General features: G+C 52.1%; 1 protein-coding gene and 1 pseudogene across 2 annotated transcripts in view; one reads left to right on the top strand and one right to left on the bottom strand.

The window, feature by feature from the left end:
• Positions 1–3,888, bottom strand: part of ITPR1 (inositol 1,4,5-trisphosphate receptor type 1) — a 168,963-nt gene extending 165,075 nt beyond the window's left edge. Inside the window, exons 1-2 of the mRNA XM_081106286.1 lie at positions 3,728–3,888; positions 3,472–3,546 (exon numbers count right to left, since the gene is read on the bottom strand). The gene's annotated coding sequence lies outside the window, so the exon portion shown is untranslated. The remainder of the gene's footprint in view (positions 1–3,471; positions 3,547–3,727) is intronic.
• Positions 3,889–12,378: 8,490 nt separating this feature from the next.
• LOC308529418 (small ribosomal subunit protein eS24-like) lies at positions 12,379–12,885 on the top strand (annotated as a pseudogene). Its single transcript has one exon. The product of its transcript is annotated as a small ribosomal subunit protein eS24-like (transcript).
• The last annotated feature ends 219 nt before the right edge of the window (positions 12,886–13,104 follow it).

Below are 13,104 nucleotides of genomic sequence, written 5' to 3'. Positions count from 1 at the left end.
TGGAATAAACACCTGGACTGTACCCACTTTAACAGGTAGTAGACTTTCTTGAATAGATTTGTCACACCAAGTGCCTCAACTCTGTCCAGCTCAGGCAAGAACCCGGACACCCTGGCTGCCTCTGCGATGCAGCTCAGTAGGTCACGCGCTCCGTGTTTTTTTTCCAGCTCATCCGCGTTAACCTCAGAACCACAGACGCTCTGACAATTGGCAGGAAGAAGCGAAATCGCCTCTGTCCCGTCTCTGACTTCAAGCCTTCCTTGACTTCGCCGAAAGTGCCAACTGAACACAGCAGAAGTGAACGAAAACGTCGCAGGCACTTCCAGGGACTGAAGAGCCTGCGTTGCATGTGTTTTATGTTAAAAGATCAAACCAACAGCAAACAAGATGGGACACTGGCTTTGTGCAGACTCCTAATGAGAGGGGCCCGGGGCAGCTTGACCTAGAAACCGAACTCCAGGACGACTTTTATTCTCTCTGTGTGGTTTGCTTTCCTGTTGTTCCTATTAGGTGTTTGTTGTTTCACATTGGTTTGCTTTTTTGTTGTTGTTAATCCTCACCCGAGGATGTTTTTCAAATGGATTGATTTTTTTTTTAGAGAGTGGAAGGGAGGGAGAGGGAGAGACAAAGAGAGAGAGAAACATTGATGTGAGAGAGACACATTGATTGGTTGCCTCCTGCATGCACCCTTGGCCGACTGGGGCTGGGGGTCGAGCCTGCAACTGAGGCACGTGCCCTAGACAGGTATCGAACCTAAGACCCTTCGGTCAGAGGGCTGACACTCTAACTACTGAGCCAAACCGGCCAGGACCACATTGGTTTGCTTTTTAAGAGCTGTTCGTTGCTGAAACCGGTTTGGCTCAGTGGATAGAGCGTCGGCTTGCGAACTGAGAGATCCAGGGTTCGATTCCGGTCAAGGGCATGTGCCTGGGTTGCAGTGGGGGATGTGCAGGAGGCAGCTGATCGATGTTTCTCTCTCATCGATGTTTCTAACTCTCTCTGTCTCTCTCCCTTCCTCTCTGTGAAAAATCAATAAAATATATTTAAAAAAAAAAAAAGAGCTGTTCTTAAGGAAATCAGACCGCCTCTATGAGATCATTATAAATTATCAAAAAAAGCCATCACACTTTTTTCTCTCGAAGTCGGCTGGTTATGTACTGGGTTAAGTCACTGGATTAGAAGTTTCTTTCCTCTCTGTCTCGCTTTCATTCCCTGGTCTCCCTCCATTGAGAATATTTTGAGGAAAAGGCAACAGATGTGCCTCAAGTTCACCTACTTCTCTCAGCAGCCAAACCCAGCTCCGGTCCCGACAGAGGCGACGCCAGGTCCCTGCAGAGGGACCACTTTGCTGAACCGGGGAGCACCGTGTCGGCTCCAGCAACGTCCCCGGGGCTCCGAGCGAGGCCAGGAGCAGTTCATTCAGAGCGTGACGCACTCTCCCTGCCTGACAGCCAGTCCTGATCGGGGATTTTGTTCTGATGTGAATTATTCACGGAGCAGGCTGTGCTTTCCACACACGCACAGAAGAAGGGAAGAAAAAAGGGTTCTGCCCAACCAGCCCCCAAGCAGACTGCAAGGAATATGAAAAGGTTTTGTCCCGGCCGGCGTGGCTCTGTGGCTGAGTGTCAACCTATGAGCCAGGAGGTCACGGTTCGATTCCCGGTCAGGGCACAGGCCCGGGTTGCGGGCTCCATCCCCAGAGTGGGGCGTGCGCATCTCTCTCATCATTGATGTTTCTATCTGTCTACCTCCCGTCTGAAATCAATAAAAAAATATATATTTAAACAAAAAAAGGTTTCCTATTCAGATGGGACATGCCCGACTCCTTTCACCAGCTCAGAGGCCTGGATGGAGACGATCCAGGTGGAGCTCAGGCAGGAGATGACCCTGAGGCTGGACTCAGACAACGTTCCTCATGGTCTGGTTTTTTCCTCTCATCTGGGCTTTCAGCACTCAGCTTTCCAAACACACCCTCCTCCAATACCCACCCTCAGCCCTCCCCACACCTGGGGCCACGCCATCTCCTTCCTCCATCGGGGGACACGGGCTCACTCCCCCTGGGTGGGACATAAGCAAGACTTATTTCAGCAACAGCAATACGTTTATCAAGTTTCCGAGTTTCTCCCTCCCCGCCCCCGACTGAGTGCACGTGTGGGCAAGGACAGCCCCAGCCTGCAGGTGATGGTTACACCTGGCTCCCACCTGTGTGAGCACGTGACTCCACTCTCTGTACCTCAGTTCCTTCACCTGTACCCGACCCCCCAGGTTTCTGGGCCAGCCTGTCCTGGACCTGGCCTACATGTCCTTCATGTGTCGGCATTAAGGTAGCAGCCAGCTGGAGAAGGCCTGGGCCGGTTTCGCAGGGTCCGCAGCGCATTCGGCGGAGGCGCGCTGGACCAGGCCGGGCCGCTGGCGTGCCCACACAGCGGCCAGTCCCTGGCGCTCCCCGAAGGAACTGGCCCTCACACACCGAATGCTCCGAGCCACCCGCGCCCCGAGGATCTTATCAGCAGGAAACAAGAGCCCTGGACGACCATAATGAAGTGTCTGGCTTTTCTTTTCTAATTAGAAAAAAGCCCCAAGATTGTAGCCCAGGGAACAGCTAAATATTTAGAATGTTCAAGAAGTTACTAAGTCCCGGCACCCCCGCCCCTTCCCCTGTTGTTCACCCCGCTCCTGGCCATTTCAGAAGGAAAAACTTGTGATGGCTCGATCTGCAGCAATGGGGACCCGTGAAAACCTCTTTCTTAAAGTGCAGCCTGGCCATTTCAGGGTGGGGGTGGGCGGGATATAGGAGCTGCTTGTTTACAGATAAATGTGGCCCTTGGCTCCTATCCCACAAGGCACCTCACAGCGGGGACCCTCAGATCCTCGACATGCAGAGAGGGGGTTCGCGTCCAGGGCTGGATGCCACCACCTTCTGCTTCAAGAACTAACTTCCCTTTTTAAAGTTCTACCTCTTTCCATTTGGCGGCCGCCACTTTCATTTCTTGCAGTCCAACCTACCCTGAGGAAACACACGTTCACGGTAAGAAAAAAAGAAAGTGACTATTTTTGAACGAGAGAAGCCGTTCATTTTTGCTTCCACGTCTTGGCAGCCGAAGGGCACTGCATCCCTCAGGATTTAAGTCATCAGCAGGCTGCCTGGCGAGTTCCATTCCCAGTCCCCCAGCGGACGGACGCCCCTGCTATGGCCCTCCCCGGATGGCCTTTGCCCTCCTCTCCTGAGCCTGCAGGCTGCTTCCATTCCGAGCCCCCGCCAACAGCTCGGGGCAGACTGGCCCCTGCGTCTCACCTGCCCCCGGGAGCCCTCCCCAGTGGCCAGGTCGCGTTTCGGAGATTGAGTCACCATGGAGCTGGCTTTTCCTCCCCCTCCCCATCTCCATGGCCCCTTAGAGAGGACGTAAAACAGGCTGCAGCTGCGCCAAGAACTCATTATTGCCCGCAGCTTTCCCCGGCTTCCACACTCACCTGACCCCGGTCAGGCAATCCGCTGCCAGAACGTGTCCCGCCAGGGGTGCGAGTCCTGCGCGCAGCAGTCAGCTCCTGGGGATTGAGAAGGAAGCCGTCGTGAGACCACAACGCTGGGTCCCTAAGGGAAACGCTCCAAATCCCCACCTTCCACCTTCTTTAACCTCCTTCCTGGAGAGACACCCTCTGCCCCCCAGTTGACAGGCAGGTGTGTGGGATCACGTGGGTGAAGAGTCCGGGGAACCTGGGTACTCACTTCGTGTGCGACCCACAAGCGAGGCTGGGCACCACCAAGTTGGCCCGCGCGGGCTGGGACTAAGGGAAGTGTTCGGCGGCTCTCGTTTCCCGTGGGGAGGCCGAGGGTCAGAAACCCGCATCCCCACCGGCTCCGTCCACACTTCATCCCTCCTGGCTCCCCGTTTTATAACCCCCCCCCCCACACACACACACACACACACACGACTCCCAACTGTGCGGCTCGAGCGAGGGTTACGTTCTGAGAAAGATGGTTTCCTTGAGCGGACTCACATATGACACCCCCACAACCACCACCCGCCCCCCCAAAAAAACAACCTATTTCCTGCAGCTGCTGCAACAGTTTCCAACGCAGGGGAATGCCATTCCAGCCCAGTCCGGGTCGCCCTCAAAGCAAGTCACTGGCGTCAAAATGTTTTTAACGGCAAATGAACCCACTCCCCCCCCCCCCCGAAAAAAGGCCCGCAGTCAAAGAACCCACAAATGCCTGCAAGTGCTTGCAAATCCACCAAGAACTCCCAGAGAGCGGCGCAAAAACTTGTGCTGTCCTGGGGACAGTCCAACTCCCCGCGCCCTCGGCCCGGTCCCAGCCGCTACCTTGCTGCCCGGGGAGCCACGCCGGTTTGGGGCGCAGGGCGAGGAGCGGGGTCAGCAGCCGCCGGGTAATCCCATGCTGCGAAGCGGGAGCTCGTTCCGTTAGGATGGAAGCGGAACACCCACACCTCCTCTCGGCGTGGCTTTCTCTCTCCACCCTCTCTGCCTCCTCCTCCTCCACCTCCTCCTCCTCCTCTCCTCCCACCCGGCGAGCCCGAGGAAGCGCCTCAGCAGCACAGCCACATGGTTACTGCACTTTGAAGCGGCTCCCCAGAGCCTTATATAGACCGGGAGGCTCCCTGGGCAATGTAGTCCGAGGCCGGGGTCGCGGAGGCCCTGGGGCGACGGGACGGACTACAAGTCCCAGAATCCCCGGCGCCGCGGGAGGAGCTCTAAATAGATGCGCGGGCGGGGCGGGGCGGGGCGTCCTGTGGGGTGTCCAGGGTCCGCACTTGGGTCCTCGCCCGGAGCCGGCCGGGTATGGAGCCCGCCACCCAAAGCCGCCCCTGGAGGGCGCCCCCACCCTTTGGGGACCCTCCTCCGGCTGGCCTCCGACCCGTGCTTCCAGGTACCGCTGGGAGCGGGGGACGGGAGCAGCTCGGGTTTCTGCTTTGGGAAGTTTTTGCCGCCTGGAACCCTCCCTCCCCGCGCCGGGCGTGCGAGCCAAGAATGTCAGAAATCCAGGGCATAGAAACGCCAGTGTTTGCGGTCAGGGATTAACGGCGCGAGGTTGTCTTTATTTAATCAGCTCGGGTTTGCACAGAAAACGAAGTCTGAGAGCGACGGTACCCTCAAAAGGGGGTGGGGGGTGGGGAGGGGGGGAGGGCACGGGCTAGTGGCTCGAGGGCGCCTTCTCGCCCCGCGGAGTGGGACTCTCCCTCCGGGCACACATGGGGGAGCTGTGTTGTCACTTGCCAGCGCTGAGGTCGGTGGGGGTGAGGGGGAGATTGGGGTGCACAAAACAAATGCAGACCGCGACCTCGGCCTGACCCTGCTTCCAGCAGCCCCTGTGCCCCGGGAGCTGTAAATGCTTAAATAAGTAAACCGCAAACCAGAAAAAAAGAAAAGAAAAAGAAAAAAAACAGGGCTTCGGAGGGAGCGCGGCCACAGCGTGCGCGGCCAGGCGGGGCGCCCTCGCGCGGCTCCGCCGGGCGCCCGGGACCGTGGGTTTCAGCCCTTTGCCCAGAAGGGCCTGGGCTCGGGCTTCGGGAAGGAGGGCGCGGGCGACGCTCAGAGGAGTCAGCCGGCGGCCCCACCCCCTTCCTCAGACGGCGTGCATTCATTCCACAAACGTTTCCTGACTGTCTGCTGGGTGCCAGGCGCTGTGCCAGGCGCTGGGGCGTGATGGTGAGCCCAGACCCATCCCAGCGTCGCCGGCCGGCCCTGCCTGCGCCACGAGTATCTGCCCTGACAACCACAGTCGCCACCATAGTCGGGGAGACTGATGTTCCTGAGCCCGGACCTTAGGCACGTTCGTGCGTCAGTGTCACTGAGTTTTTGCGACCTTTAGGCACAGTCTTCCTCCCTGTTGGATGCCGCACAGCCGCGGGCTCAGGGAAACCAGGTGACTTCCCAGGGTGACGGCGCAAAGTGGCGCAGCCTGGATTCCGCTCCCGCCTCTGAGTACACCAAGTCCTGGTCTTCGGGGAAATCCCGGCGCTTTTAGGAGCCGCCTCGGAGCCCTGGGGCGACTCCTTCTCATCTCCTTGCCCCAGTTTTGCCATCGGAGGAGAAAACCGTGTGAACGTGCCTGCTTCCCACCAGCACTGCTGGGTGTACAGTCCGCAGTCTTGTAAACTTCAGGAATAAATTAGGGAGACACTATTCCCGACAGAATGCCAAGGTTAATCCTAACACCTGCCTGTATCGGCTACATTATCTCATCAAATCCTATTAAGGAATCCTTTTTTGCTTATGGGAAACTGAGGCACAGAGAGGTTACGCAACTTCCCCCCAAGTCATACAGGGGCTGGGCTCTCTGACTCCGGAACCCTGGACCTTCACCACCCCACAGCCTTCCCGATGTAAGCATTTGCATGGGATGGATCTGCTCTGTATCTGCTCAGACAGGTGTTGAATACCAGTCCAGGAATGGGCACAGCTCTGAAGCGGACGAAGTTTGTGTCTATAACCTGCACTTTGCCCCTCCACTCTTCTGCACCGTCTCTGGTCACTGGGCTCTCCGGCCTCTGCCTGATGCCTCTCCCTGTCATCAAGAAACTCCCCCATCGTGGCCGGCCGGTGTGGCCCAGTGGTTGAGCGTCAATCTATACACCAGGAGGTCACGGTTCCATGGTCAGGGCACATGCCCAGGTTGTAGGCTCGATCCCCAGTGTGGGGTGTGCAGGAGGCAGCCTGTCAATGATTCTCATCATTGATGTTTCTCTCTCCCTTCATCTCTGAAATCAATAAATTATGTTAAAAAATAAAGAAATTCCCCCAGTGTGAGACAACAAAGGGGTCCACACCTCCATCCCCCACTCCCAACGAAAACAAAACATTTCTAAAGGATTGTTGGCTCTACTTTTCAAATTCAACAAGTCAGTCTATGCTAACATAACTGGTAAAGACTTAAGGGTAATTATTTCATGTGTTTCTAACTCAGAAACACGATGGAATTTTAACGTGGGTTTTCGGAAGGAAGTTTGGTCTTGTTGGAGAGCTGAGTGGGGTGATTTTCCTCCTCGATGTGCAGCGGACGCTGGACCCTTCACTGCTTTAGCCACTGCCCCCCCCCAAACCCCGACCAACCACAGGCAGGGACCGTGCTTGATTCGGGCTAGTAGATACCCTACCTCCCCCACCCCGCAGCCCCCGGCCTCTGCCTGCACATTTTACTAGATTCATGGGGAAAGTGTTTGTTCAAAAACGTGAGCTAAGCTCTGGCCGGTGTGGCTCAGTTGGTTGAGCATCATCCCATGCACCAGAAGGTTGCCAGTTCTATTCCCGATCAGGGCACATTGATTGATTTTCTCTCTTATATCAATGTTTCTCTCTCCCCCCCCTCCCTTCCTCTCTAAAATCAATAAAAACATTTTAAAAGTGTTTTAGTAGGTGGGTCACACACATGGCAGGTGAGATGAACGTATGTTTGAGCACACAAGTCTAGGCCACTCACCTCATAGGCGGTTTCCTCCACCCGAGTGTGTGAATGGATCTGTTCAACGTTTGCAACCGGTCTCAGGCCCAAGCAGCTATGAGGCCACTGGAAAGAAGGTTTGCTCATTTCTCTGTGAAGACGAGGGGCTCTCTGTGATGACGTGTGACTGGTGATGAAGTGTGTCATAAAGAAGGGCCACTGCCCAACTCACTCCCCATTCCCAGTACAGGAAGGTGGGTTTCTTCTCCTTCACTCTATTTTATTTTTCCCCTGGAAAAATTTTCTAGACCTGTGCTCTCCAATACACTAGCCACTTAGGCGCTTACGACATAGCTAGTTCTGAGATAGGAAACAGGTGTAGAATGCATGTTGAATTTCCAAGACAGTAAAAGCAAACTATCTCATTAGCAGTTTTTATATTGATCACATGTTGCAATGATGCTGCTTTGGATACGCTAAGCAGAGTCAGTCCCCAACTCTTCCCTCTTGGTCATTAGCATGTAGCGGTGGAGGGATGGAGCCACAGCCCTGTTTGAGGATCATATCAAACCCAAGGACATCAACCACAGTACAACACAGATACTGCAAATGTTAGCACCAGTTCATGCAGTTCCTTATACCGACCCTGCCCCCCCCCCCAGCACACACACACACACACACACACACACACAAATTCATTCACAGACACTCCCAGGTGACTAGGTTACCTTGTAGCTGCATCTTTCTGTGATATTATCTCTCCAAGCAGATAAAGTTCTTGAAGACAGGGACCAGGTCCTGAATGCTTGCACCCTTTGTAGCATCTAGCTCAGCTCTGGATACGAAGCAGCTGCTTGGTGTCGACTGGCTGGTTGACTGTGGGAGCCAGAAGGGTGGCCGGAGGAAGGAACCGGGGCCCCCAGACAGCCCTGCCGAGATGGAAGCCCTGCAACTGGCATTTGGACAAGAGCAGGATAGAGGCCAGTTCGGTGTGGGGCTGGGAAACGTCCGATGTCTTCCCTGAGCCCAGGCGCTGGGCGTCCTGTGTGGCTAAGAGAAGGCAGGAGCACGAAGAGGCGCTATATCCATTGTCCTGTGTCTGGATTTAGAAGAGACTGCTGGTCAGTCACCTTGCACACGGAGGGAACGTGCACAGATTGTCCGTGATTGAAGATCCGGAAGCCAGCATAGTGGCTACAACAGAAGAAAACAAAAATTAAACAGTTACTACCACTGTACGCCATATAGGAGTGACCCCTACACCATCTCTGATCGTTGCCTAGGGCCATGTAGCAAACCAAGAACACTGTTACTTTCTTACACATTCTTTTCCTGTGAGCCACGCAGAACTAGGGGTTTGTTATCAACTCAGACATTACACCCCCCTTTGCCCCCATTGCCTGCCTCACATCTGGGAGACTCCCATCGGAAATTGCTGTGCAGCGGAGTGAGAGCTGGGCACTTGAGGAAACCTTGGGCATGGCCTTCGTATCTTATCCTAGTGTTCGAAATGAAAGGAAATCTGTTTGTCAGAAGAAAAACAGAAAGCTCTCCTTCACAGAAGAATTGGGCTAACACATGTGGAAAGATGATAAAATTAGAAGCATCACCATTTGCAGCTCCCAGTGTAATAATTTTTATTTAAACAAAGACATCAATAGATGCCCAAGTCCCTGGGCCAAAGGTTGGTGCAAACAGGATACTCATATGGTCCCCAAATCACCCCCCTCACGACCCACTGATTGTGAAGGGGAAAATGGACCTTGAAGATGAAGAAGTATAGCAGTCTCCCATGTTAACCAAGTGACCAAACGTCCCACAGTGACACTGGGACAATCAGACACAACTGCATCCTAACTCTATAGGATGTACACAATATCACGTATGACGTGATTTTGCCAGCAGTGTTTGAGGACACAATCAAACAAACCCAGAATGTGGGACATAGCCCAAAACACTTGGCCTAGACCAGGGGTGGGCAACCCCTGGCACGCGTGCCAAACATGGCACGCCAGTAACTTTTGCTGGCACGCGAAACCCTCTCTTATAATCTTCCATTTACAATTTTTTTCTTAATATCGACTTTTTTATTTTTCAGATAAATTCAGTGTAGGTGCATCTTAGATAAATAAATAATTTTACATAACAAGTTCTCTTAAAGACCATAGGCATGGATTGACGCGAGAGGGAAAGAGCAATTTCTATGCCTCCGCCTTAACTCTCCCTGCCTTCCTAGAGCCGACCAGTGTTTTGGTTTCATCCACATACGCTTGTGAATCTTTGTTCTCAGTGATGAATTTTGTTAAATCTCGTAATAGGAGTAGCCTGACGGATGAAAGTAGTAGCTCGTGCATATCTCTGAAGGTCACGACATATAAACCTGATGTAAAATCTGTCATCAGTGATGCAGCAGCAAAAGTCCCACTGATAATATCAAACAGAGTCATAAAGTTTTCTGTTGGACTATCAGTGTACATGTATACATTAAAAAATAAATGTATTTTTCATCATCATATACTGTGTTTTTGTCGCTCGAATGAATTTTATTATTTCTTCAAGGTTCTTCACATACGTACACCCTAAGAGATATCAAGTAGGCATAACATGTTCTCAAAAAATTAGGCTTGGCACACAGAAGAATTTTGAGTCAGGGATTTTGCTGGTTTTGGCACGCACTCCCAAAAAGGTTGCCCACCCCTGGCCTAGACTCTTCCAATATTCAGTGTCATGGGGAAAAAAAAAAAGGGCAGGAGGACTGTCTAGATTTAAAAAGACTAAAGCAGCCATAACTACTAAAGCATCATGTGACCCTTGATTGGATCCGGGGTTGAAAGAAAAACAAAATATAAACTTATGGAAGGCATTTTTCAGCAACTGGGAAAGTTTGAATCTAGACTATCTACTAAGGAAAACTGTGGAATTACTAATTTTCTTAGGTGTGATAATGGCTTTGTGGTTAGATGTAGGAGAAGGCCCTGGTCATTAGGAGACAAGCCCTGAAGTGATTAGATGTGGAATCTCATTGTGTCTGGAACTCACTCTCAAAAATGCATACCTATTTAATACAAAAAGTTATACATGTATGTTCTCACACTTATCGCTTTTATTTAAAAAAAAAAACTGTCTAAAACCTTGCCATATGAATAGATATTTCTGTGACCATTTTATGATCATTTCAGAGTTATGTTGGAAAATTACTTTATGCCCTTGAAGGTGAAAGTTGAGTGCAATAAATTATTTAGAAATCTGGCTTTGTAGAAGTTCACTTGGTTTGAGAAGTAGGGTGAGAAGCTGCTATTAGAAAATCTTTGCATTGTGTTTGCTTTCCTCGCTAGAAGAAGGAGGGGGAGGGGGAGGGGGAGGGGAGGATTCTAACCCCAAATCAGTATGAGAAAGCAGCTTCTCAGATCAAATTTAACTTTCTAGGGAAAAAGCAAAGCCAGTAGTTACTATAACCGGGCAACTTCTGTGTCAAGGGTCTCCAGGTTATGAGTCGTGCTGACTGTTGCAATATATCCCTGGGGGTCTTTTCAGGTCAAACAGCAAGGCAGAGGGAAGTCTTTCTGAGGAAAGGGAAGTGGAGCACGTGACAGTTCTCACAGGCTTCCCTTCCACTTCTCCTGGGAAAGGTATCCAAGGATCAGTAGACCTGGTCAGGAAAGCAGGCGTCCAGGTCTACTTCATGCAGCTGCCAATCAAGCAGAGGCACCGCCTTTTCACTTCTGGGCTGTATCAGGGTGTCCAGACTCAAGCAAAGGACCTGCTTCCTCTGCTCCTCACATCACGTTGTTCCCAGATTTGAAGTAGTATGTCTTGCTAATTGCAGTCGGAGGCTATGGGTCGCCTGCATCCCCAGCTCAACACAGAGGGCGAGCTGGAGGCCCATCCTTCCCAAAGCAGATCAGTTGCAGGGTCAGCCCAGGGAAGAGGGGCTGGAGGAGCAGGGGGTGTGATAGAGGAATCTATGCAGGAAGGTTTTTAAAAAATATATATTTTTATTGATTTCAAAGAGGAAGGGAAGAGGAGAGAAATGCCAATGAGAGAGAATTATTGTTAGGTTGCCCCCTGCACGCCCCCTAGTGGGGACCAAGCCCGAAACCTGGGCATGTGCCCTTGACGGGGAATCAAACTGTGACCTCCTGGTTCATAGATCGCGGCTTAACCACTGAGCGACACCAGCCCGGCTACAGGAACATTTTCTTGGCTCCCTAAGTGGCTGGTTGCATACATTGATAATTGATGTACTTACACCCTCTACCAGGCGCCGTGTTGGGCACCGGGGGAATGGCAGAGGCTGTAGAGAATGCAGCAGGCTTTTGCTGTCGGCCTTTTTCTACATCTGGACCTCCTTCCAGAGGAATGCCAAGCATGGTGTTTGGAGGGAAACAAAGGGCAGATGCACCAGGTTTGCAATCATAGGCTATAGTCCTCAGCTGGTCTTTCACCAGCCTCGCTCCTTGTTTCTTCTCTCTAGAAATCGTTTGCAGGCCTAGCAGCTGGGGCCTCGGATATGGCCAGGGTGCTGTCCAGGCCCTCTGGTCTCCCTTCAGTCCTTGCCCACCACCCAGGCACCTGACGTGGGAACACTGCTTCGTCGAAGGCTCCCATTATGAGGACGATCCTTGGTCACTGACCAAGAAAGAGCTAGCAAAGGTGGGAAATCACTTCTGCTGCGTGGTTCCTGTCCTCATGCCCTTTTATTTACATTGTGACAGTGTTGCCGCTGAGGAGGAGAAAAAGGAGGAAGTAGAAAGCATATTAGTATTTTCTAGGCAGTCTAAGCCTCACTCCAACCTGAAGTGCTTGAGAAAAAGACGAAAGTGGACCCCACTGGAGCAAATGAGTCCTCCTGTGAAAATCAGTGTTCCTTGGGGAAAAGTTAAATAGGCATATAGTACTCTTGTCATATATATACACATGACTGTTAAGATGGAACGACCAGCTTTTCCTCCCTGGCTGCTTGAAGATCAACCTTCATCATGAATGACACGGTAACCATCCAGACCAGGAAGTTCATGACCAACAGGCTACGTCAGCAAAAACAAATGGTCATTGATGCCCTTCACCCTGGGAAGGCAACAGGACCCAAGACAGGAATCCGGGGAAAAACTAGCCAAAATGTATAAGACCACACCTGATGTCATCTTTGTGTTTGGATTCAGAACCCACTTTGGTGGTGGCAAGACCACTGGGTTTGGCATGATTTATGATTCCTTGGATTACGCAGAGAAAAACGAACCCAAACACAGACTTGCAAGACATGGCCTATATGAGAAGAAGAACACCTCAAGAGAACAGAGAAAGGAACGCAAAAACAGAATGAAGAAAGTCAGGGCACTGCAAAGGCCAATGTTGGTGCTGGCAAAAAGAAATGAAGTGTCTGGCAGTGAGCTGGAGGTTGAACTACAGAAGGAGTAAAGATTCTTCGGTGACTTTATCTGTGATGGTTGTGCAGATTTTTCATGAGAGGGTTAATAAACTATAAACTTTTATGTAAAAAAAAAAGATGGAACGACCTGAACGGCCGAAATGACCGGTCGCTATGACACCCACTGAGCACCAGGGGGCAGATGTTCAGCACAGGAGCTGCCCCCTGGTGATCAGTGTGCTTGCACAGCTGCAGCGCTGCTCAGCCAGAAGCTGGGATCACGGCTGGCGAGCGCAGTGGCGGTGGCAGGAGCCTCTCCCACTTCCACAGCAGCGCT

The sequence above is a fragment of the Myotis nattereri genome (genome assembly GCF_964212035.1).
Source record: "Myotis nattereri genome assembly, chromosome: 14".
NCBI lineage: Eukaryota > Metazoa > Chordata > Mammalia > Chiroptera > Vespertilionidae > Myotis > Myotis nattereri.
Note: the sequence above shows the minus strand (reverse complement) of the source record. Positions and strands in the feature narration are given on the sequence as shown.